Genomic DNA, 23799 nt, shown 5'->3' on the forward strand with positions numbered 1-23799 from the left:
AAGCTATGTAGAAATTTAAAAGATAAAACATTAGTGGTGTATAGTTGTAATCCTTAAAAGCAACAAAGGATTACAACTGAAGTTTATAACGTACCATTACAGAGATGAAGATAAATATGGACAAGTTATGCTAGGGGACAGAAAAGAAAATATAATCATACTAAAGTATAGTCAATCTCTCCAACTATCAAGAAAATTTATAATGAAACAATGAGATTTTCCACCCATAATTTGCGAAAAGTTTTTAAAAGTTTTGTAATGAGAAGAAACCTAACTTTCACACACAATTGATGAAAATTACAATTTTGTACAACTACTCTGTAGAGCTATTTGTAATATTTTGAAATTTTGAAATGGTTCACATACTTTCACCTAGCAATTCACACTTTTAGAGAGAATAATGGTTCATTGTGCAGTACTTAACAAAAAGAACTAGTACTACATCTATTTACATAGTTATCTTAAACACGATTTGATTAAAACAAATGATACAACACAATAAAAATATTCTCAGATGATATTATGGTTGATGTGATATTGAAAACTATGTAAACAATACAACATACTGTTTTTGAAATAACATAGTAATATTTTCAAATTTTGGCAATTTTTTTGATAATTATATAATCATTATGTGAGATGTTTTCATTAGAAATAGAAGGCAACTCCCTGTACTAATTTTTGAAACTTTTCTGTAAGCCTAAAATTAGTTCAAAATTTAAAAATTAAGCACATTAAAAATCATACACCTTCAACATCTTGCTTTCTCTGGAGAGATAAAAGAAAAAAGAAAGAGAAATGGTATTGAGAGAACTATATACTTTCAACAATAGCTATAATAAGTTGGTTCTTAAAAATATGAAGCATTTATAGCAAAATGCTAAGGTTTCTCAAGTCATATTCTCTCTACTATTCTATACATCTAAAACATTTCATAAAGTAAATATAAATAAATAACTTTAAAATAATCACTTTTCAGTATTAACGTAGATATACCATTAGTAAATTCATTGGTCAAATCTCATATATATGCATGTTTGGAATTTAATAGCATTAGCAACCATGTTGAAAGACGTGATAGTTGCCTCCTATCTGCCCTTCTTTTTCTCTTTATATTTATAGACATTGACCTTTGTTTAATCTCCAGCTTGATACTGTCAACAAATTGCAATGAGTTATAATTCCCACATTTGTGATTAGGATTCAAACTTGTAAATAATAGCTTTATAATATTTTAGATTACCTTTTCAAGAGTCCTGGTAGCAATACTCAGGTTTTTTTTTTTTTTTTTTTGAGATGGAGTTTTTGCTCTTGTTGCCCAGGCTGGATTGCATGATCTTGGCTTGGCTCACCACAACCTGCGCCTCCCGGGTTCAAGTGATTCTCCTGCCTCAGGCTTCCAAGTAGCTGGGATTATAGGCATGTGCCTCCAGGCTCCACTAATTTTGCATTTTTAGTAGAGACGGGGTTTCTCCATGTTGGTCAGGCTGGTCTTGAACTCCCAACCTCAGGTGATCCACTCGCCTTGGCCTCCCAGTGTGCTAGGATTATAGGCACGAGCCACCACGCCCTGCCAATATTTCACTTTTAAGTTATAATTATATTTCACTGGAAATATCTTTCTCTCTTCTTCTAAAACGGCTATTTGCTTATTGTTTAGGAGTGTTTCAAAACACATTTGATTTTGTTAATTGTTCTTTTTTGACTTAAAAAGGCTAAAAAGTCCACTTTTAGAATGCATATACTTTCAGTTTGTTTATAGAATACATTCATTCTCAAAATGTAAGAATTTTAGCTTTTCAAGTTTCAATTTTCATAAAACTGAAAAGGATACTTTTAGTCATCTACATTTATTAGCTAAATCAATTTTAAGATTACCTATTTAGATAATTACTACTATTGGAAGGGTCTAATAGAGCATCATTTTATTAGGTACTGAACTTGCTAAGATAGGAAAAGGGTAAAAATAAAAGATGAAGTTGTCCATAGGGAGTTAGCAAGATGGGAAGCATAGGTTAATTTTTATGGTCCAAAGGAAGAGAAAGGGTTACATGGTCATTGATTATGGAGAGTAGAAGCTGGAGTCAGTCATGATTAGTGAAAAGGAAAAAAAAATGAAATCTCCTCTTCGTTTTGTTGCAAGCTATAAATTAATTTCAGTCTGGCTTCCATGAATTCAAAATTCTCTGAGTCTATCTCAAAAGATGTCCTGTGGTAGATGTAGGAGAAGAAAAATCATTTCCTCTATTCTCTTAGCTTCTGTGGCTGAGATCTGTGAATTCAACTGACAAAAGAAAGGTTAATAAGCGAAAAAGCATATGACTTTTGTTTGATGTTAATCTTTGCATGTACAAGGAGCCATTCATTGAAAAAAGAGTAAAGACCTGAAGTAAAGACCTGAAGAAGAGGTTAGACCTGGAAGAGTTATATGCCCTTTTAACAAAGCATGAGAAATTGTGGAGACCTTACTAGACAAAGGAAAGGGGTTAGAGATTCTGCAGGCTGTAAATTATGGGAAGATAAATGCATGCTGTAAATTAATGGAAGATAATGGTTATTTTGTAAGGTTTTGTTTGTGTGGGTTCTTCTTGGTGCTTTCTTCTTCTCTGGTAATAAAGGTTTTTCTTTTAGGTCTGAGAGAGGGGGACACCTTCACGAAGGGAAATTTATGCTCTGATATTCTTTAGATGGATGAGCTGTTCCTGTGCCTATTGTTTCTCAACTGCTTTCAACTCAGAATAATCCTATGGCAATGACGCATATTTTGGGACGGAATAGTTTTATATTGAGAATTATAACCATAACTAGACAGAAACCTGAAAAGTTTTCTGCGTAGGTGTTTGGGCTTGAGAGACTGCCCCAGTACATCATGTTAGAAGTTCTAACAAGGTTTCTGTTTGCAGAATCAGAATATCCATGTGAAAGAGAGTTAATAGCCAATCTTTGTTATAAAACTTGAGCTTTACTAGAAACCTGTGGTTGACTCTGGAATTATTATAGTTAGTGAGGCTGATTAGGAATGGGTAGAAGAATGAACAGAAGAAGAACTGGAAAACTGACACATCCATCACAAGATAGAGGTGCTGGGTATGAATTAGCGTCCCAATATTAGATCACTGCCAAGTAAGCTCTGTATAGGTGAGGGAGGCTGGGGATACTGAAGTTCCTAATTCTTGACCAGAGTTATTTCTGTTGTTAGAAGAAAAACTTCACCCAAATTAATTTTAAGGGAGTTTAATTGAGCAATGAACAATTCACAAATTGGGCAGCCCCTAGAATCACAGCAGATTCAAAGAGACTCCAGTGTAGCCATGTGGTGGAAGAACATTTATAGACAAAAAAAGGGAAATAACATGCAGAAATTGGAAGTGAGGTACAGAATAGCTGAACTGGTTACAGGTTGGTGTTTGCCTTATTTGAACACAGTTTGAACGCTCAGCAGTGTATGAATGTTTGAAATATGGCCACTGGGATTGGACAAGACTCAGCTATTGTTATAGGTGCATACTCCTAAATTAGGTTTTTAATCTTCTCTACCTATTAAGTTAGGTTGCAATTCGTCTACAGGGACTCAAATATAAAATATGAAGTTCTTCTCAGGCCATATTTAGTTTGCTTTAACACTGTACTCAATGTCATTTTAAATTTAATTAAATATGTTTTATTTTAATTCATAGTCTAGGACTTCAAATCTTAGTTGATATCAATTAACTTTGGTTGCAAAACAAACCATTCCAGAATTCAGTGACTTAAAACAACTGCTTATTTATTCTCCTATTTATGGGCTGGCTATGTAGTTCTTCTCATCTGTGTTAGCTCTTCAAATTTCTGTAACCAGCTGGTGGGTCAGATGGTGCTGGATGATCAAGATGGCCTCTCTCATATGCCTGGCAGTTGGCAGACTATACGCTGAGTAACTAGGCCACAAGTCTGTAATTATCCAGTAGGACGCCTTGAGATGGTCTCAGGGTTCCACATGAGAGCTGGCTCAATATGTGAAGATATTTTATGAGTCTCTGCTTGCACAGCAGCTGCTAATGTCTCATTGGCAAGTCACATGACGAAGTTCAGATTCAAGGGATAGAGAAACAGACTCACTTACTGATTGGGAGGAGCTGAAAATGGGCTGCCAACATATATGGAGGGGAAGAGTGTGTAGCTTCTGCAATCCATGCAGTGGATAGGTTATTATCCTATTTCCAGAAGCTCCTAAATAATACATTAAACTGTGGCCTTGCTTTGTAAAACTCATTTTCTTTCTTTGTTTTATCTGCTATAGTTCTTGAAAACCAATAGTAGATTATGATAATCGTATGTGGTTTATCCATGAGCTACAAATCAATCTATATGTGATGGTGAAGAGATAAAATGAGATGGGAAAGGATTATTTAATGGGGAAAAGAAATAACAAAACTATAAAGGGGTCAATAGATTTAATGACATTGGGTTGATTCTGTTACCTTCAAGAGTATAAGTGTTTACACATGTAGCTCAAATAATGCTGATTTTTTTCTCACAAGTGTGTCATAATTAGTTGCTATGAAGCCACTTTAAATAGCCCCATGTTTCTGTGTAAAAAAACAATTGGCTGATTTTTTTTTTTATAGTTTTGACTTGAATGAGGTAAGTTGTAAGTGACAACTAAGGGAAAACAATCCGTGATGTAGGATTAGAAGCAGTATTTTTCATGGGAAGTAATAAAAGACAGTGTACATATTATAACTTTCCTCGTGAGAGATTTATGGCAAGAAATGAGCAGATGAAATCAATATACTGTGAATTATAAATAGGTCTTTGAGGGGCTGGGTGATGAATTCAAAATTTCTAGGAAAACAGCAGAGCACCTGTGAAAATAAGCAAGGACACAAGTGAATTCAGGGTTCCCCTTGAAAGATGATTATAATTTGCAGGAATGAAGTTGCCTGTTATTGTTTGAAAAAGCAAAATATTTCAATTTTATATACCTGCTAAAATGCATATGAAAGTCTTGGGTTTTTAGACTTATATGAAAGAATAAACAAAGTTTACCAGAAATAAAGAAGTTTTATTTACATATTCAACCTACTGTTGTGAGCTTTTCAGGATATCTGGTTAAAAATACCGAGAGAGAGAGAGCAAGAGTATATTAAAAGAACTTGTACTAAAAAAAAATCACGTGGATATCAGTTTCTCAGGACAGAAATCCATTTACAAATTTTTTTCTTAGTTGAGTTTTAATTACATAGCTTTAAGAGTGACATAATTAAAGATGAGATTATATGCCAAATCTTTTCCCAGTTAGCCTTTTTTGCAATGCCTAGGATAGCATAGTATGTGGCTTGGATTGTCATTCTTGCCATATTCAATTGAATACTTTGAGCCGTCTAAACCTTATTAACTTTTTAAGATTTTTATAAAGTAGAATTTACAATGTATAGTCCTGTACTTTACTGACATGTGAAAGCATGTCAGGGACATGTAGAGAAATCTGTGTTACCCATTCCATCCTGTAACTACATCCCATGATTCCTTTCCATTTCCTTGGGCAATTTAAGCCCAATAGTCTTCCTTCTGCTTTTCCTCTTCTCTTGGAAATCTTTCTGGATGACTTTGGATCTCATCACTCTATGTCACTGCTGCACCCAGCGTCCTTGAACTTAGTGTTCCTTCGCTTTGAGCAAAATCTATTTACATCACATCTGGCCTACTCTATCATATCAATTAGCCTCCTTTTTTCTTTATCTGTATCCGTAATCATTATTCTGCATTTCTTACATCATACTTCATTTAATTCTTTGATGAGCACATTCCATTTTTTTTTTTAATACCAAACCTGGACCGAAAGATAAGCATTTAATGCTGTTCTTACCACTTTCCTATACTATAAAATGTTACCTTCTGTATTTCCTGTTTCTGACTCTACACATCCTGTTCCCACAGAAACTTCCTTTCTACCGATGGGCATATTTTCCTTCTTAGAGAGCTCAACCATTATAATGATTTATACTGAGACCTTCATTATTTACTATGTCACCAAGTCCAAATTTCCTAATTTATCTCATCACAAAAGGACCAGTGTCCATTTATGAAACATTACTATTGTATATGTTAATGTCAACTCACAATTTACATACTGAAGTCATTTTCCCACCTCAAATTGGAACCCCTCCTATTTTCATTAATAAAAGTATTACTTTTCTTCCCAGTCAGGATCCAACTTCACTATTATTGTTGTTTTATAATAATTATTATTATTTAAAATTTTTATTTTCACTCTCCCTTCTCCTGTATCCCTTGAGCCATTTATTCACTAAGTACTTTTCTTATCAATCTTCACCATTATAGGCCAGGTTTTCATTCATTTATTACTGAATGATTGCTAGCCTTCTATTTGCTTTCCCTGCCTTGAGTTTCTAGAGTTTTCTATATATCATGAATAACACTTAATTGAGTTAGTTCCTAAAACACTGATTTATATTTTCTGCATCTCAAATTGTAAAGCATTTATCTCCTCTCTAGATTTTATGTGATGTCCAACTAGTTAATCCATCTCACCACAAATCTCTCTACTACGTTAAATTCACCCTTTCCTCTGGTCCTACTCACATCATTTTTATCTTAAAAACATGTTCTTAACCACATGTTTACTCCTGTAACTAATCTAGAATGGAAGGGACTTTATGGCCTTCCCAGCGGTCTATATTTTGGAGCATCTATAAAATTTAGTTCAAATCTCTTCACACCATGAAGTTCAGTCTTTTTTGCACTGCAGCCCACAGTGATTTCCCTCTTTTAAAACCATTCAGAGCTTGTCATGTGTGCAGAATATCTTTACCACTTCCTTATTTGCCACCTACTACATGCTTGCCTTTTGTTTTATTTTTATCTATAAGATCTCCCCAAGGATATGTTCAGTGGCTGTAGACAGGATCCATTGGATAAACTCTTTTCTGCACCTCTTCTAATCAAAAATAGAAGTTGTCACTTAGTAGATAATTTTAAAAAGTGATTTTATTATGAATTCACTATGTGTCAGCTGTATAATTAGGTTTTAGGGGACTTGTCTTAAAGCTTCATTTGCAGAGTAAAAGCAATTCTTTGACTGACATTGTTTGGTTGAACAGAACTGTTCATCAGGGAAGGGAATATTAACCTCTATGCGAAAGTTTTAACTATAGAATATTGGTTAAAAGCAAAGATTCTAGATTCAGCATCTTTATCTAGATTGAACCCAGCCTGTCTTCTCCTGTTCACCAGTTACAAGCTGTGTCTTTAGGCAAATTATTCAACTTCTCCTTGCCTCAGTTTTCCCTTTTAGAAATAAGGATTATGTTAATAACAATATTAGAAGCATGATAAGACTCAACAATTTAATAAATGCTGGTTGGAACAAGGCCTAGGACTTAGTAATAAATTGGCACAAACAATTTTGAGTCTTTATCTTTATTTCTCTTTACTGATCCATTTTCTGAAAACTATTCGTAACTATAAATTAATAGAATCTAGCCAACATGTAAAATTACAACCATAGCATACAAAGATTTTGAAGCACAGGTGTACTTGCTCTCTTCAAACTTTCAAATACTGTGAATGAAGAAAGTAGAGGGGCCCTCTCCTTAGGGAAATGAGAAGGACTTAGGATTCCAGAGTTCTCCAGTCATCTCACAGTGTTTATTGAACATTTGCACATGACTGATACATGCTAGGGACACTATAGGAGATTTTTAAAAATTACATGACAGATGGGATGCATGCTTTAACAATATAATATGCATGTATGAGTAGCAAAAGTAAGGGGGTAGAGATGAAAAGACAATAGAAAGGGATATATTCAAGGTGACAGAATATATTCCTATTGTTAGAAGCATTTGATTTTCCAAAGATCCAAACACTTCTCTGTCTCCAACCCCTTGCATCTTGGGGCCAGATTATAATTTATCTTAGCTAGCATGCCAGTATAGAGACAATCAGAGCCTAAAAGCTAAAAATATAAAAAGGGATGTTGGTAAATAAGTATGCATTAGAAATACAAGAATGTCTGTATCATGTAATAAGGCACATTTTAATGTTTCTTTTGCCTCATCCCTTTTCAACCTTCAGAATAATAGAAATTTATATGTGTATGTGTAGAATGATAGCTAAGAACAAAATTTATCTGTAATCTACAAATATCTGAAAATGGCAAAAACTTCTCTATTTTTGTTATATTCACAAAACTGGGATTCAAATGGGCTAGACATTGTAAGATGAATTGGCAAGGCAGGTTATTTGATGGTATCCTGCATGCTTAGGGTGACAGGATTGTTTAGGTCTGGAATAGCAAGTGTCTGTGAAAATGCCTGTTGGCTGTACCTATTAGTGTGATAAATAACACAGAGAAATGAGATGAATTTAGTCACCATTCGAAAGACATCTCCATCAACCATCTTTCTCTGCCAGCATTAGAGAACAGAGTTCAATGAGAAGATGAACATTGATTTCAAAATTAATAAAAAAGAAACATAATTTTCTAAGTAATTTTTCACCACGATGGCATGAGCCACGCATTTGTACATAGAAGCCACATTCAGTAATTAATTAAATACCTCTCATGTAGCATGAGACATTTACTTATAACTTATTTTATAGATTCCATAATTTTTTTCTCACTCTCTGATTTATCCCCATTGGTATTATTAAAATATATATTCAGAATGCAAGGGAGAAAATTCGTAAAGTAGCAACATTTTAGACTGATATTGGTATGTATTCGGTTGGCGCAAAAGTAATTGCGGGCTTTGCCATTGAAAGTAAAGGCGCGTCACGTGGCCCACAACATCCAGGGGGGCAAGCCGTGGGCAGCCGGGCACGGGCCCTCAGTCGGCCAGGGCCCAGGCTCAGGGGGCCGCGGTGCTGTTTTGGGGCCCGCTGCTGCCTAGCACGTGGAAGGCACCCCCTAGCCCGGAGGCTGGCTTTGCTACAGCTGACCACTCCTGTCAGGAGAGAGAGACTGAGAAGGCTCTGGATCTACTAGCCCGGGGAGCACAGAGTGTCTCTAATGACAGTCTAACCGGGGGTGAGGACACCCATTCTGAAGAGGAAGGATTTGCTGTGAATGAGGAGGACTCTGGTGGAATACCTGGCAGCTGAGAGAAGGGACAAACTGTCCACCCAAGGAACAGCCTGGCAATCTTTTTAATGAAGACTGGGACTTGGAGTTGAAAGTAGATCAAGGGAATCCGTATGATGCTGACGACATCCAGGAGAGCATTTCTCAAGATCTCAAACCTTTGGTCAGCTGTGCCCCACAAGGAGACATGATCTGTGACCCAAGGTGGCACCATCCACCTCAACTGGGAACCCATTATTCCAAGATAGTTTTTGAAACAGGATAGTTTGACAATGCCGAAGATTGTGTGTGGAGCTTTCTGCCTTGTAGGTGGGCCTCCAGGTCAAGATCTTTTTTCCTGTGAAGATGAAAAGTCATATCTGAGAAAACATTCCCAGTGATCCCTCATCTGGGATACACAGAACAGTGTTCAATAACCCTCCCATTGTTCTCCCCAGTCTACTGTTCTTAATGGGTTCCTCCTTAGAATGTGTGTGTGTTCTTTGTCAATTAAGGTTAAAAAAAAAAAAAAAAAAGAAAGAAAAAGAAAATAATGGCAAAACCTGCAATTACTTTTGCATCAGCGTAATCTGCCATTCTGAATAGGTATTAATGACAAAACATTTATTTATTTAAACTGCAGAAAGTGTAAAGCAAGGATTAAGTTTTCCACATGTACTCTAATGAAGGGTTTTCTTTCTGTGTAATTTGCATATATGAGCTACTCAGAATCAGATATAAGGAAGAATCAGGCTTATATTTTCTGAAATGTGTATCTGAAGTAAACATTCTAAATCAGATTTATTACATATCTACTCTGCTAAACAATTGCAGTGTATTGGTTGGGCCATTCTGTCTCTTATCTCAGGTTAAACATTGAGCGTACTGTTTCCTTGCTTATATTTCACTTGGTTCACATTCTATACTTCAGGTTCAGTTTAGCTCTTTCTTTCATCTACAAGGTGCGCGCGTGCACACACACACACACACACACACACACAATACTCTCAAACTAGAGAAAAGTGTGTCTTCCAGTTCCCACAAATGATTTGCACCTAACCTTATGACAATATTGTTATTTTTCTTTTACTTTTCTTATGCCCTAATAGCTTCTCTGCTGTATAAGCATGGAAACTGTGCCTTGCTCATCAGTATACCTCCAGCTCAGCCCAAGGCAAGTCTCCAGGACACTCTGTTGACTGTTGTTCCAAATGCCTTTGGGGCAGTCTGACCCTGGCCGCAGAGTTCCTGGGACTTAATAAGCAATCAATGCATATTCATCAAAGGAAGGAATCATATGCTCTCTGAAAGTTGAGATTCTTGCTCTCATGGAATGTACAAAGTAGGAGAGAAAATCTTAGCAGCAGAAATAACCACAAGTTAGTGTGATACCGGTGTGGTATGAGTACAGACAGAATTTTACGGCACACATAGTAAAGTGAAGTCTCCTCCAGCCAGGATGATGAAAGAAGCTTCATAGAGTAGATGGTCCTAAATGCCCATTCTGTTGCATTATAATGAACTCTGACAAATAACCATAAGGATGAAACAGATAACTGTTTTACAGTTGTTAATATGTTAAGGTTATTAATATTTTCTGAAAATAATATTAAGACAACAAACATGCATCTTACATAAAAATCATCTGATGACAAATATCTTCTTAAAACAGAAGAGACTTCAGAATGTGGCATATAGGTACATCCACACATGCCTTCCTTGTTTCTCCCATGCATGAAATTTCTTAGGCATAGCACATGAATCTAATCTATACGACTGTTTACCTTACTTGGTGAGTGCACAGGAAGCATTCCTTTTTTTCTTTAGTATTGAGTTCCATGAAAAAATAATTTATTTGGTAGTAGAGAAATGAATTTAGTGTGTTGATTTGAATCATCCCAACAAAAGAGGAGCTTTGCTTAAACTTAGTATTTTTAAAATCTATGATAGAGGAGAAAGAATCACAATTAGTTGCCAAGTAGTATAATATTTTTACACAAAATACCACTGCAATCTGAAATTATTACCTCCCTATAGTCTGTTTTGTTAAATTATCATTTTTATTCTTGACTTATTTAATTCAATTTGCCAAATATTCATTTCATATCTACCAAGAACAGCGTCAGCTTAGTCTCGTTTAAGACTAATATTAAAAGCTCTATCATTTTATAAGTAATAGTATTCCTTGCACTCATTTCTTTAACAGAAGTACTCTGCATCAGGTTTAGAAATACATAGAAATGAGTTTTTTGTATTTTTTATTGGCAATATTGGAGTGTTTCATTTCACTGATATGAAAGTATTATTTCTTAATATAAATTATTACTCTTTTGACTTTAGCTGTGAACGAATTAATAGATGATGCTCATTTATTTACTCCTTTTCTCTTTCTTTATTTCATTTGCTCTGCAAATATTTACTGTGCATTTAATATATACTAAGTGTTATGAGAATATGTGATTCAGTGTTTCTTCAGCAATCTTCATTTGGAAAGTCTGAAATAATGCAATTTATATAAAATACTAGCAAAACCTAGTCACATGGAAAACATCTGCCATAAGTAAAATTAAACTTTCCTTTGGTACCCATCATGAATGTGTTAACAACTTTGTTCATTAATGCTGACAGAACTACTTTTAGGGAGTTTCATTTTCCCGTAACTTATGCCCCACATTGCTTAGATTTACAAATATATTTAATGCAGCAAACCGTTTCACACAGCACTGCCATTTAAGTCCCACAAAATCAATAGTGTAATTTGCGTGATTTTGGTCAAATACTGTTAGTATTTTCTGTTAAAAAGTACAAATCATATTTAAAGATATACAAATAATATTCAAACTTTTTCTTGCCTATGGCATCACAAAATTAGGTTTTCAGAGGTTTATCTTACCCATTTTGTGATGAGACCTAGGTCACATTAGCTCACTCCTAACAAACGTAATGTTCATTGACACCTAGAGATATGTGGTAAGCCTGTTAAGGTTAAAATATGGGCTTCGGGAATAGTGAGACTTAGATTTGAATCCAAGTGCATCACTCATGATGATGCAATGTTCTTAAGCTCTACTAAAATTAGGTGGAAAATAGCATCAATTAATGAGAATTAATGAAAAGAATGACAGTGCTATGCTTACTGCAGTGCCTGCCAGATAAACAGGTCCAACGGAGAGCCAGCAGTTATTTCATTGTAAAGGTAAAATAAATCTTAATTCAGTCTGAAGTAACCACTGGAAAGAGTTTATTGCCGTTCTTGTTCCCATACTAATGTGGTGCCATCCAGCCGCTTGTTCTCAAGGTCCAATAGCGAGATGCAGACCAACTGGGAAAAAAGGGAGCTTATTTCTGCAACCAGCAAGAAGGTTGGGCCAACTTAAGACCAACTCAAAGTTACAAGTTTTTCTCCGGTGCACATATACATTTAAAGCTCCATGCCTACGTGTGGGAATGCATGGAGCTGTTTCAGCAGGAACCAGCAGGAGTGTTTCATTTAATCTCTGTCTGTCTTTAGGGTCTGGGGTCTGGAAAGCTTTCTCTAGGGCCTTGGAAAGTTTCTTACTCTTAAGTGGGCCCTGGAACGAGGTGTATGTGTAAGAATGATTTTATTATTTGATCAGACATAGTGTGTCCAATCTTTTGGCTTCCCTGGGCCACATTGGAAGAACTGTCTTAGGCCACACATAAAACTTACTAACACTAATGATAGCCGATGAGCAAATAAATAAATAAGTAAATAAGTAAATAAAATAGAAAGTAAATAAATAAACCTCATAAAAAGTTTACCAATTTGTGTTGGGTCGTATTCAAAGCCATCCTGGGCTGCATGTGGCCCACAGGCTATGTGTTGGACAAGCTTGCTTTAGGGTCTGAGAAAACCCTGGTGGGATTTTGGTGGGTTTGATTCCACATTCTAGCCCTTATACTCAGGCACCAGTTTCTCCAGTTCTTTAAAGTTTAACTTATGGATTTACCAAATTCATAATAACGGGGTAGTTGAAACTGACTGTTCTGGCTGCTAATGGAAACCCAAGCTGCCACATTCTGACGAAGTTACAGTACAGAAGGGTTGATTTAATTTGTTTTTCCTTGATTCCCAAAACGCTAAATGTACTAATTATGTTTTAACTTCATTCTCCACTTACTAGTAAAAAACAATGAATATTAGTACTTAAATGTACATCATTAATTCATTAATGTACAACATTAGTTCATTTAAATTTCAGAATGATAAAGATGTTAAGAAGAGGAAAGTATAAAACCTGCTCTAGAAATAATTCCACTTTTGCATTGACCAGACAGATGAACAGAAACTTAAGGGCTTTTTAAAAAAAAATTGTCATGAGCTGAATTATGGTCCCCTAAATTGATATATCGAAGTTCTAGTTCTCAGTACCTCCGTACGTGAGTGTATGTGGAAATAGGGCCTTTAGCAAGGTAGTTAAGGTAAAATGAGGTCGTAATGGGTGGACTCTAACTTAATATGACTAGTATCCTTATAATAGCAGCAAATTAGGACACAGGCAACACAGACCGAGGGAGAACCCTGTGAGGGCACAAGAAGGCAGCCCTCCGCAAGCAAAAGAGAGAGGCTTGGCCGGGCGTGGTGGCTCATGCCTGTAGTCCCAGCAGTTTGGGAGGCAGAGGCAGGTGGATCAACTGAGGTCAGGAGTTCAAGACCAGCCTGACCATCATGGTGAAACCCTGTCTCTACAAAAACACGAAAATTAGCAGGGCATGGTGGCAGGTGCCTGTAATCCCAGCTACTCGGGAGGCTGAGGCAGGTGAATCGCTTGAACCTGGGAGGCGGAGGTTGCAGTGAGCCAGGACTATGCCATTGCACGCCAGCTTGGGTGACAGAGAGAGACTCCATTCCCCCCCACACACCCCCAAAAAAGGGAGACCGAAGCCTCAGAAGAAACCACACTTGCCAACACCTTGGTTTTAGATTTGCAACCTTCAGAACTGTGAGGAAGTATATTTTTGTTGTGTAAGCAAGCCCATCGCTGGTATTTTGTTATGGCTGCCCTAACAAACTAATGCAATATTCAAAGGCTAGGACCAGTGAATTATTTTTAGAGGAAAATACGTAGGTTGAATTGGCATTAAGTTATATATAGAATACATCCACTTGCTTACTAAAAGGGGAAAAAAATGCCTCATCCAGTCTTTAATGCTAATATGTTCTGAGGTTTTAAAAGCATTAAAATCTATACTGATTTTGAAAGTCTCATAGATAAGAAATGAGCACTACAACCTAAACATGGGATTTAAGAACATGAATCTTTCTAACAAATATCTCCTAAAATTACTCTTATATTTTATTAGCTTCTTATTCCAAAGGAAAGATATTTTATGAGAGAAAAAGCACACAAACACACAGATTTACATATATAATCCCATAATTTCCTTCACCATCATCTTAAAACGCCTTTCATACCTGTCCACATCATTCTTAATGAATGTCTTTTTTGTTTCTTATAGGCAAAAAATAGAAGTATTCAGTTAATTGCCTCACTTCCACTTACAGAATTAATTGGGTTCATTGGAGTATCGTGATTAAGAATCTAGACTCTAAAATAAGATTCCCTGGGTTCAAATTGTGGCTCTGCTTTTTACTATTTGTGCGACCTCTGCAAATTATTAAGCACTACATGTCCTAGTTTCCTCATCTGTGAAGTAGTATTAATGTTACCCATCACAACATAGCAAGTGCATAGAACAATGCCACTCATTCTCCTTCATGTCTGTATGTGTATTCAATTAATGTTGGTTTTTTTCTTTTTTTTTTTGAGACAGAGTTTTGCTCATGTTGCCCAGACTTGAGTGCAATGGCACGATCTCGGCTCACTGCAACCTCCGCCTCTTGGGTTCTGGCGATTCTCCTGCCTCAGCCTCCCGAGTAGCGGGGATTACAGGTGCCTGCCACCAAGCCCGGCTAGTTTTTTTTTCTATTTTTAGTAGAGATGGGGTTTCACCATGTTGACCAGGCTGATCTCGAACCACTGACCTCTGGTGTTCCACCCACACTGGCCTCCCAGAGTGCTGGGATTACAGGTGTGAGCCACTGTCCCTGGCCTAATGTTGGCTATTACCTTTGTGTATCCATTTTCATCTACTTCCATTTTTTCAGTCGTTGAGAAACGGTCGTTTCAAATCTAAACCTTATTCCTATGCTGTTGAAACCATTGTGTATATGTTTTTTTCTCTCTCTCTGTTCAGTAAGCCTCCTCCTAAAGCTACAAAGATGCTCATTTCTCCTCTATACTAAAAAATAAAACTATAAACAAATTGCTCTCTTCCGTGGATCCCATTGTCCTCTCCACCTTTCCTATTGCCACCAAGGTTTGAACAAGTAATCTATACCCACTGACTCTTTTCACTTTTTAAATCATTGCCATCTTTCACGAGCTCCCTCACTGCTGTGATAACAGACTCAGGGGACTCTGTGGTTGACAAAGACAATGACCTCATTTCTGTTGAAATTGCTGACTACTCTCTGCATCTGAAAACATATTTCTCCTTGCAATCCTCTGACACAGTTTCATCCTGGTTCTCCTCCTGGTTCTCAGACTACTCTTGTATAAATGCCATTGCTAATCTCTATCGACAACACTGCTTTTCTTCCCTAAGAAGTGGCAGTATTGTATGACTGTTTACTATTTATCAAAAATAAATTGCAATGATTGTTCATTTATTTTTGGCCCGTTGATATTTTGATATGAAAAACATGTTTTGAAAAAACTAGAGAGTTAAAATGTCGTTTGCTGTATCTCTATTGTTTATGATAGTCTTTGGTATATAATAGGTACACAATAAATATTTGTACACAGTTTGATTTTTTTCCTGTGACCTTTCACATCTAAAAATCTTTATAAGCAAAAAGAAATGTCCTATAATACAAGGGAGTAAGTTGTTTATTGATGGAAATCTGGAATCGTAAGTTAAACAGAAATCTATCTATACTTTTTAAATAGTATTAGCTAAAATTATTTTCAAGAATCCAAATCTCATATACATAAGACTCAATTTATCCTCCTGTTCTTAATCTGAAATGACAGTGTCTATTTAAATTCAAAAAGTCAAACTTGTAATGAAAGCAGCAAACTTATTTTGTGAAGAGAAGTTATCAAAATGCTTACCTTTATGATTGCATGCCTTGCAGTCTTATGGGATAATCTGTTGGAAGGCAATAAACAATAATTAGTGGGTGGTTTTTTTAAAAAAAGTATTCTAAAGCATTGGCTTTAAATTTATGAATCAACAGTCAGATTTCAACAGCAGGATTGTCCAAGAAATATCTCTTATTTTTAAATCATGTAGTTTTGAAACCTATGGATTGAAGGTATTTTTCCTGTATTAATAAGAGAAATATGCATTGTTATCTTATTTATTTTACCCAGGGCATATTTATTATATAATTACATGCTGTAGGAAGCAAATTGTACTCCTACACTTTTATGTGACATAAATTAGCTAGGTCAAGAAAATTTTTTATACTTGCGAACTCTGGAATAACTCCTCCCCAGGAATGTTCCGATAACACTGGCTATCGTTTATGTGAAAATAAGTACTTAGTTTTACATTGAATACAGTTTCCGTATCAAAAGCCTTTTAAATGTATTGTAGTAATTCTAAATGTCCTCATGACATTTTTCACAGCTTGACATAAAAAGATCAGCTTCTCTGTATTTTTTTTCATACATCAATAATGCTAACTTGTATCAGAGACACTGAAACATTTAGGTAGCAATTGATAATGAGAGCAGAATACGGCCTCATGTTTACCTAATTTTAAGTAACATTTTAAGACAATTACAATATATGTACATATATATGGGTATGCACACACACATACACACATCTATTTATCTCTCTGTCTATATTATTTTATAGACACAGGGTCTTGCTCTGTTGCCCAGGCTGGAGTGCAGAGGTGCAATCATAGTGCACTGCAACCTCGAACGCCTGGGCTAAAGCAATTCTTTCTACTCAGCTTCCTGAGTAGCTGGAACTACAGGAGCACCACCACAACCAGCTATTTTTTTGTTTTTTTAATTTTCGTAGAGGCAATATCTCACTATGTTGCCCAGACTAAAATATTTTATTAAAATATGTGATAATTAAAGACTATTTGGTAACTTTCAGCACATTAAGAACAGTATGAAATAAATATAATTCAATTTGAAATGATATAACTTAATCAAATGTATTTTATAGAGGCAATACTTCTTTTTAATTTTTAGTCACATTTTAGTTGAGTTATTCACTTATTCTTTTTGGCATAAATTAACTTAAAATGCATGTTTGGCAAATGGGTGCAACTTTATTTATTAGCACTCTACTATTAACTCTCTCTAAGTGTGCCGGTCAGTTTTATATTGTCAACTTGACTAGACTTTAGTCAGTTCTTCAATAAAGAACTTTAGTCAGTTCTTCAATAAAACACTAACCTAAACAGTGTTGCAAAGGTATTTGTAGATATGATCAAGTCACAGTCAGATGATTTAAGGGAAATTGTACTGGATTAGACAATCTGGATGGGCTCAATGATATTACAAGATTCCTATAACAAGGAGATTACAAGATTCCTATAACAAGGAGACACATGAGTCAAAAGGCAGTGAGAAAAGGTGATATGATGATAAAAGCAGAGATTAGAATGAAGTGGCCACAAGCCAAATAATACCATCATCCTCTAGAAGCTGTAAGATACAAAGAGCAGATTCTCTCCCAGAGTCTCTAGAAGGAAGCAGCTCTGCTGACATCTTGATTGTGAGACTGGACCTCTTGAACTGTGAGATGGTTTGTGTTCTATAAAACCACTAAGTAGTTTGTTACAACAGCATCAAGAAACAAATAGGAATTTTGTATCCTGGAAGTGAAGTGCTGCTGTAACAAATGTCTATGAAAAGAGTCAAACTATTCAAAATATTTAACCTCTATTAAAGAGGTTTATCCTGAGCCAAATATGAGTGACCATGGTCAGAGGCACAGTCTCAGGAGGTCCTGAGAACACGTGCCCGAGGTGGTTGGGTTACAGCATGGTTTTATACATTTTAGGGAGACATAAGACATCAATCAATACATGTGAGACATACATTGCTTCAGTTGGGAAAGGCAAGACAACTCAAACAGGGGAGTCCTAGGTCATAGGTGGATTCAACGAATTTCTGATTGGCAATTTGTTGAAAGAGTTCAATTATTATCTAAAGATCTGGACTCAATAGAAAGGAGTGTCTGGGTTAAGAAAAGGGGTTGTGGAGACCAAGGTTCTTATTATGTAGATGGAGTCTCATCGATGGCCACCCTTAGAGATAATAGATGGCAAATATGTCCTATTCAGACCTTTAAAAGGTGTTTGACTCTCAGTAAATGTCTTTGAGATTAGGAGGGCCTGAACGGAGAAAGAGCTAGTTATGTTATTAGAGGTTTGCAGGACCGTTCCAAAATATGTCAAAGAAATATATTTCAGGCAGTGGTTCATGCCTGTAATCTCAGCATTTTGGGAGGCCGAGGCAGGTGGATCACCCGAGGGCAGGAGTTTGAGACCAGCCTGACCAACATGGTGAAACCCCATCTCTACTAAAAATATGAAAAATTAGCAAGGCATGGTGGTGGGCGCCTGTAATCCCAGCTTCTCGGGGGGCTGAGGCAGGAGAACCGCTTGAACCCGGGAGGCAGAGGTTACAGTGAGCCAAATTTGCCCCACTGCACTCCAGCCTGGGCAACAAAGCAAGACTCTGTCTCAAAGAAAAGAAATATACTTCGGGGTAAAATGTGTTGCAGGTTGGAGTTGGTATGTTATTGCTACAAAGAGTCTGTTCTGTCAGTCTTGGGATCTCTGTTTTAATGTTAATGCTGGTCAATTGTGTCCAAAGTCCAGAAGGGAGAGGGTATAGTGAGGTATGTATGGACCCTCCCTTTCTGTCATGGCCTGAACTAGTTTTTCAGGTTTCTTTAGAATCCCCTTGATTGAGAAGGGGGTCCATTCATTCAGTTTGAGGCTTAGAATCTTATTTTTTTGTTTGCACAGATACCTAAAAATCTGTAAATGGCTTTTAAATTGGGTACCGGGTAGAGGCTGGAAGAACTTTTAGGACAATAATAGAAAAAGCCTGGATTGCCTTGAATAGACTGTTCATAGATATAGATGTTAAAATTATTCTAATGGGGACTCAGAAGTAAAAAGCATGGTAGAAAAAATGGTATTATCTCAGAGAATACTTAAATCATTATAAATAAACTGTCGTTAGAAATGTGGACATGAAGAATATTGATGAGGACTCAAAGAGAAATGAATAATATGTTATTGAAAACTAGAAAAAAGGAGATTAAGTACATTAAGAATACTATGAAATGAATATAATTAAAGTTGAAATAATATAACATAATCAAATGTACTTTATAGAGGCAATGCTTGTAATACCTTAATTGATTTCTGCCATTATACATAGAGCGGGAGTTGTAAGCAATGAACTTTGATATTTAACTTTGGACATTTCCAAGCAAGATGTTGATGTGTTCTGGTTTATTTCTTTCTACTTATAATAAAATGTAGAAGTAAAAAGATAGATTGAGGGAAGAACTGTTAAGCAAAAAAGAACCAGGACTTGATTATTTGGGAAATTCTCAATCTATCCAGATTGCAAATGACATTAAAATTAGAAGATTCACTGTTAGGAAAGTGAATGGTTGGACAACTTTTTATTAGTGCCTCAGAAGAAAGAAGAGCTAAAAGTGTTCATTCACATAGAGAGCTCTTTGAAGTGATCATGTGACTCGTGGATCTTTTCTTCCATTTCAGCAGAAGCTGAAAAATAAGGATGGAATTATCTTGGAAATACCTGTGTAGGGGCCTCTTGTTTAATGGTGCAAATTCTCAGGACATACAAGAAGACTCACAAGGTTTTTGAGAACTGGCAGAAACATTGCCAGTTTGGACTGCAAGAGAAAGAGAGAGGAGGAAATAAAAGAAGGCTGTAAGACTCCCAAATTTCTATAGGCAGGAAATGGGTTGGTAATACTATTTATCTGCAAACACATGAAAAAGAAGAACAATTCAGAGGGAAGAGTGAAATGTAGAGAAGGCAGAGATTTGAGCCACAGAGAATTTTTCCGAAGCTTTAACAATAAACGAAGTTTACTCTGCTGGATTTCAAAATTGCTTGGAACTGGTGACTTTTTTTTTTTTCTTTGGTTGGAGTCTCATTCTGTCACCCAGGCTGGAGTGCAATGGTGCGATTTCCGCTCACTGCAACCTCTGCCTCCCGGGTTCAAGCGATTCTCCTGCCTCAGCTTCCTGAGTAGCTGGGATTACAGGTGCACACCACCACGCCCGGCTAATTTTTGTGTTTTTAGTAGAGATCGGGTTTCACCATGTTGGTCAGGCTGGTCTCAACTCCTGACCTCGTGACCCACCCACCTTGGCCTCCCAAAGTGCTGAGATTACAGGCTTGAGCCACTGAGCTCGGCCTGGTGACTCATTTTATCCTTCCATTTTCTCCATTTTTGAACAGAAATGTCTGTAACTAGCATCTTATACTTGTCCCACATGGTATTTTGGGAACAGATAACTTATTTTCTAGTTTTACAGGTCCACAGATGGACAGGAATTTTGGACCAGGATAGATCATGTCCAGAATTTTAAACATAGCTGATTCAGATGATGAAATTACAGATTTTTGACTTTATGAGATTAGAAGAGATTTTGGACTTGAGTTGATGCTGTTAATGATTTGAGACTTTTGAGGATCTTGGTATGGCATATACTTATTTCGCACACTGAACTGACATAAATCTTTGAGAACCAGGGACAACTGCATTAGTCCAAATGATGGCTCCCAAAAGATACCCTATCACAAACCTGTGAATTTGTTACCTTACGTGATAAAAGGGACTTTCCTGCTGTAATTAAGTTAAGGATATTGAGATGGAAAAAATATCCTAGATGATTTGAATGGACCCAACTTAATCAGAGTCCTTATAACATACAGGCAGAAAGATTAGAGATAGAGAGAAAAAAATGTTAAGGGTGAAAACAGATGTGTGAGTAATGCACCTGAAGGCGGAGGAAGAGGCCAAGCAATGTGCATGTTCCCTGGAAACTGGAAAAGATAAGAAAACGGATTTTTTTTTTTTTTTTTGAGACGGAGTCTCGCTTTGTCACCCAGGCTGGAGTGCAGTGGCGCAATCTCGGCTCACTGCAAGCTCCACCTCCCGGGTTCACGCCATTCTCCTGCCTCAGCCTCCCGAGTAGCTGAGACTACAGGTGCCCGCCACCACGCCCGGCTAATTTTTTTGTATTTTTAGTAGAGACGGGGTTTCACCGTGTTAGCCAGGGGGTCTCTATCTCCTGACCTCATGATCTGCCCGCCTCGGCCTCCCAAAGTGCTGGGATTACAGGCGTGAGCCACCGCGCCCGGCCAAGAAAACAGATTTTTTAAAAATGAGCCCTCAGAAGAAATATGGGCCTGTATATACCTTAGTTTTAGCTCAATGATACAGATTGTAGACTTCTGACGTTTATAATTGTAAAGTAATAAATGTATGTTCTTTTAAGACACCAAAGCGGTGGTAATTTGTTATAACTGCAATAAGAAATGAATCCACCAATTTATATATATTTAAAATGTTTGCAATTCTAACATACTTTTATTTAAAATGGCAGGGCTGCCCTATATCCTTTTATCTAGGCACCTGCTTTAAAGCATTTTACTGATTTCTGTATTTACTTTGGTATTTAAATAATGTGGCTACATTTTCAGTTTCTGCATCTTCAGCCTTAGGCATTATGTATTGACCTCGTGCATTATTTATTGACTTCCTACCGCCATTTTCAATCCCCTTCTTATCCTAACATGTCATAATTTTATCAAGACACATATTCTGCACAAAAGTAATATTGGAATATTTCTTCAACATTACTCTAGTGATTCTCTTTGTCTGGATTTGTACTGAACTGCTCTTATTTTTTTTGTATATGATGTCTTATTTTTTTAAAAGATTAACTATAACATTGGTTCCTCAATTCAGAGAAGCTATGTTTTACCCTTCAGGGAATAAATATCCAATCTTCTATATACAGGATCCTCTGCAGGGTCTAGCCTTCTAAAGTATAAAGAGGATCTGGGGACCTTACTGCCTCCTAAATAGATCTTCCACCAATCCTTCTAGTTTTAGCATTTACGTTATCTCTATTTATACGAGTATCCATTACTTGCGAATTTATTAGGTTTGGGAAGTGGACTTTCCTCGCCTTTATCTTACCATTTAGAGCTGCGGAGGTTATTAAATCACTAACTACTTGACCACTTTTCTTTCTACCTTTTTTTGTCAATATCTTTTCCAACTTTCTTTGTGCTTTGGGCTCATGACTTTAAACAAAAATTATTTTAATGTAACTTTAGTAAAATTTTAGTTAAGTTTCAGGAAGCAATGGATCTAAATGCAAACATTAATTTTAAGTCCCTTTGGATACATTAACATCAATCGGATGCTTAGTGTCTTCTTGTTTCTATGTTATGCATTCTTACATTTAAACATCTACCAGTGTCACGTGGTATTGTTAATTCCCATTGGGAAACATTCTTTGAGAGGTTTGCCAAAATCTGTGCTACTTCTCCAGTTTTGAGTCCAGACCCAAATTTAGAGAAAATATTTTAACATTAAGTATACTCTATTTTATTTCAAAGACTAATTTATGTTAAGATATTGTACTGTCTCTACAAGATTCAATGCAGGCAAAATATTTATTTTAATTTTGTGATCGCTAAATACTATTTATGAAAACTATAGTAATATGAATTAATAAGTGTGTGATTATCACTATCTATGTGAGTGAAATATTTTATAAGACATGGACAATTTGAAACAATCTAAACAATTTTTAGGACAAAAATTCCTTAATCTTTAAACTCCAGTTCCTAAACTTATTTTATTATAATGTTACAACCACTAATAAAGAATTAAAAGGAATCCCATGGTAGACTGGGAAAAACAATTTCTTCTGTATAAAAAAAATTGTCAGTAAAAGTAACAGTTATATACTCCTTTGTTTCTAGCATATATAGCACATGGTAAAGACTTCATGATTAGTTACAGAATGTTAATTGAAAAATGATAATTAAATCTTGGAACGTGATTAGTTTCCTTTGCACCTTCCATTTAATTTCCTCTTCCATGGATACTTCTGTTTCTTTCCCTTTTTAAAACTCTTCTAGTTTATCATTACTTATTCCCAGAGCTTTTACAAAATCTTCCTAAATGGTCTTCCCTCCCCTTGCTATTAACCCATCCTAATATGGTTGTGTGACTTGTAGATCTGTAGACCCAATAAAGAATAAAGTTGTTGGATTATTAACATGATATACTACTGTGTGTAAAGAATAACACTTTTTGGTTTGTAAAAATATTGTCTTTACTGTCCCATTAATTTTTTTATATCCCTATAAGAGCCAGATAACAGGTATTAATATTTACTAATAAAGAAACACATTTTGGGAAATTAAATTCCTACTACCATATCCATGGCTTATGAATGACAAAGCAAGCACTTGAATGCAGATACCCTGATACCCAGTTCTCTTCTCTAAATGATACAGTGAAATAACATTCCTATTTTGGACTCTTAGAAACCCTGTGCCTAAAACCTTCAACCAAAGAAATCTCTTCATCTGTCATTCAAAGCTCTTCTCAACAATCGTCCATTCCATTCTAATCTCTCATCCTTTCAT

The 23799-nt window shown here is 36.1% G+C and overlaps 1 protein-coding gene and 1 pseudogene across 2 annotated transcripts in view; both read left to right on the forward strand.

The window, feature by feature from the left end:
- Window positions 1–23799, forward strand: part of LRP1B (LDL receptor related protein 1B) — a 1938417-nt gene that overhangs the window by 1464715 nt on the left and 449903 nt on the right. The gene's annotated exons all lie outside the window — the stretch shown is intronic.
- LOC116463013 (coordinator of PRMT5 and differentiation stimulator-like) lies at window positions 2753–10298 on the forward strand (annotated as a pseudogene).

The sequence above is a fragment of the Hylobates moloch genome, unplaced genomic scaffold (genome assembly GCF_009828535.3).
Source record: "Hylobates moloch isolate HMO894 unplaced genomic scaffold, HMol_V3 SCAFFOLD_24, whole genome shotgun sequence".
NCBI lineage: Eukaryota > Metazoa > Chordata > Mammalia > Primates > Hylobatidae > Hylobates > Hylobates moloch.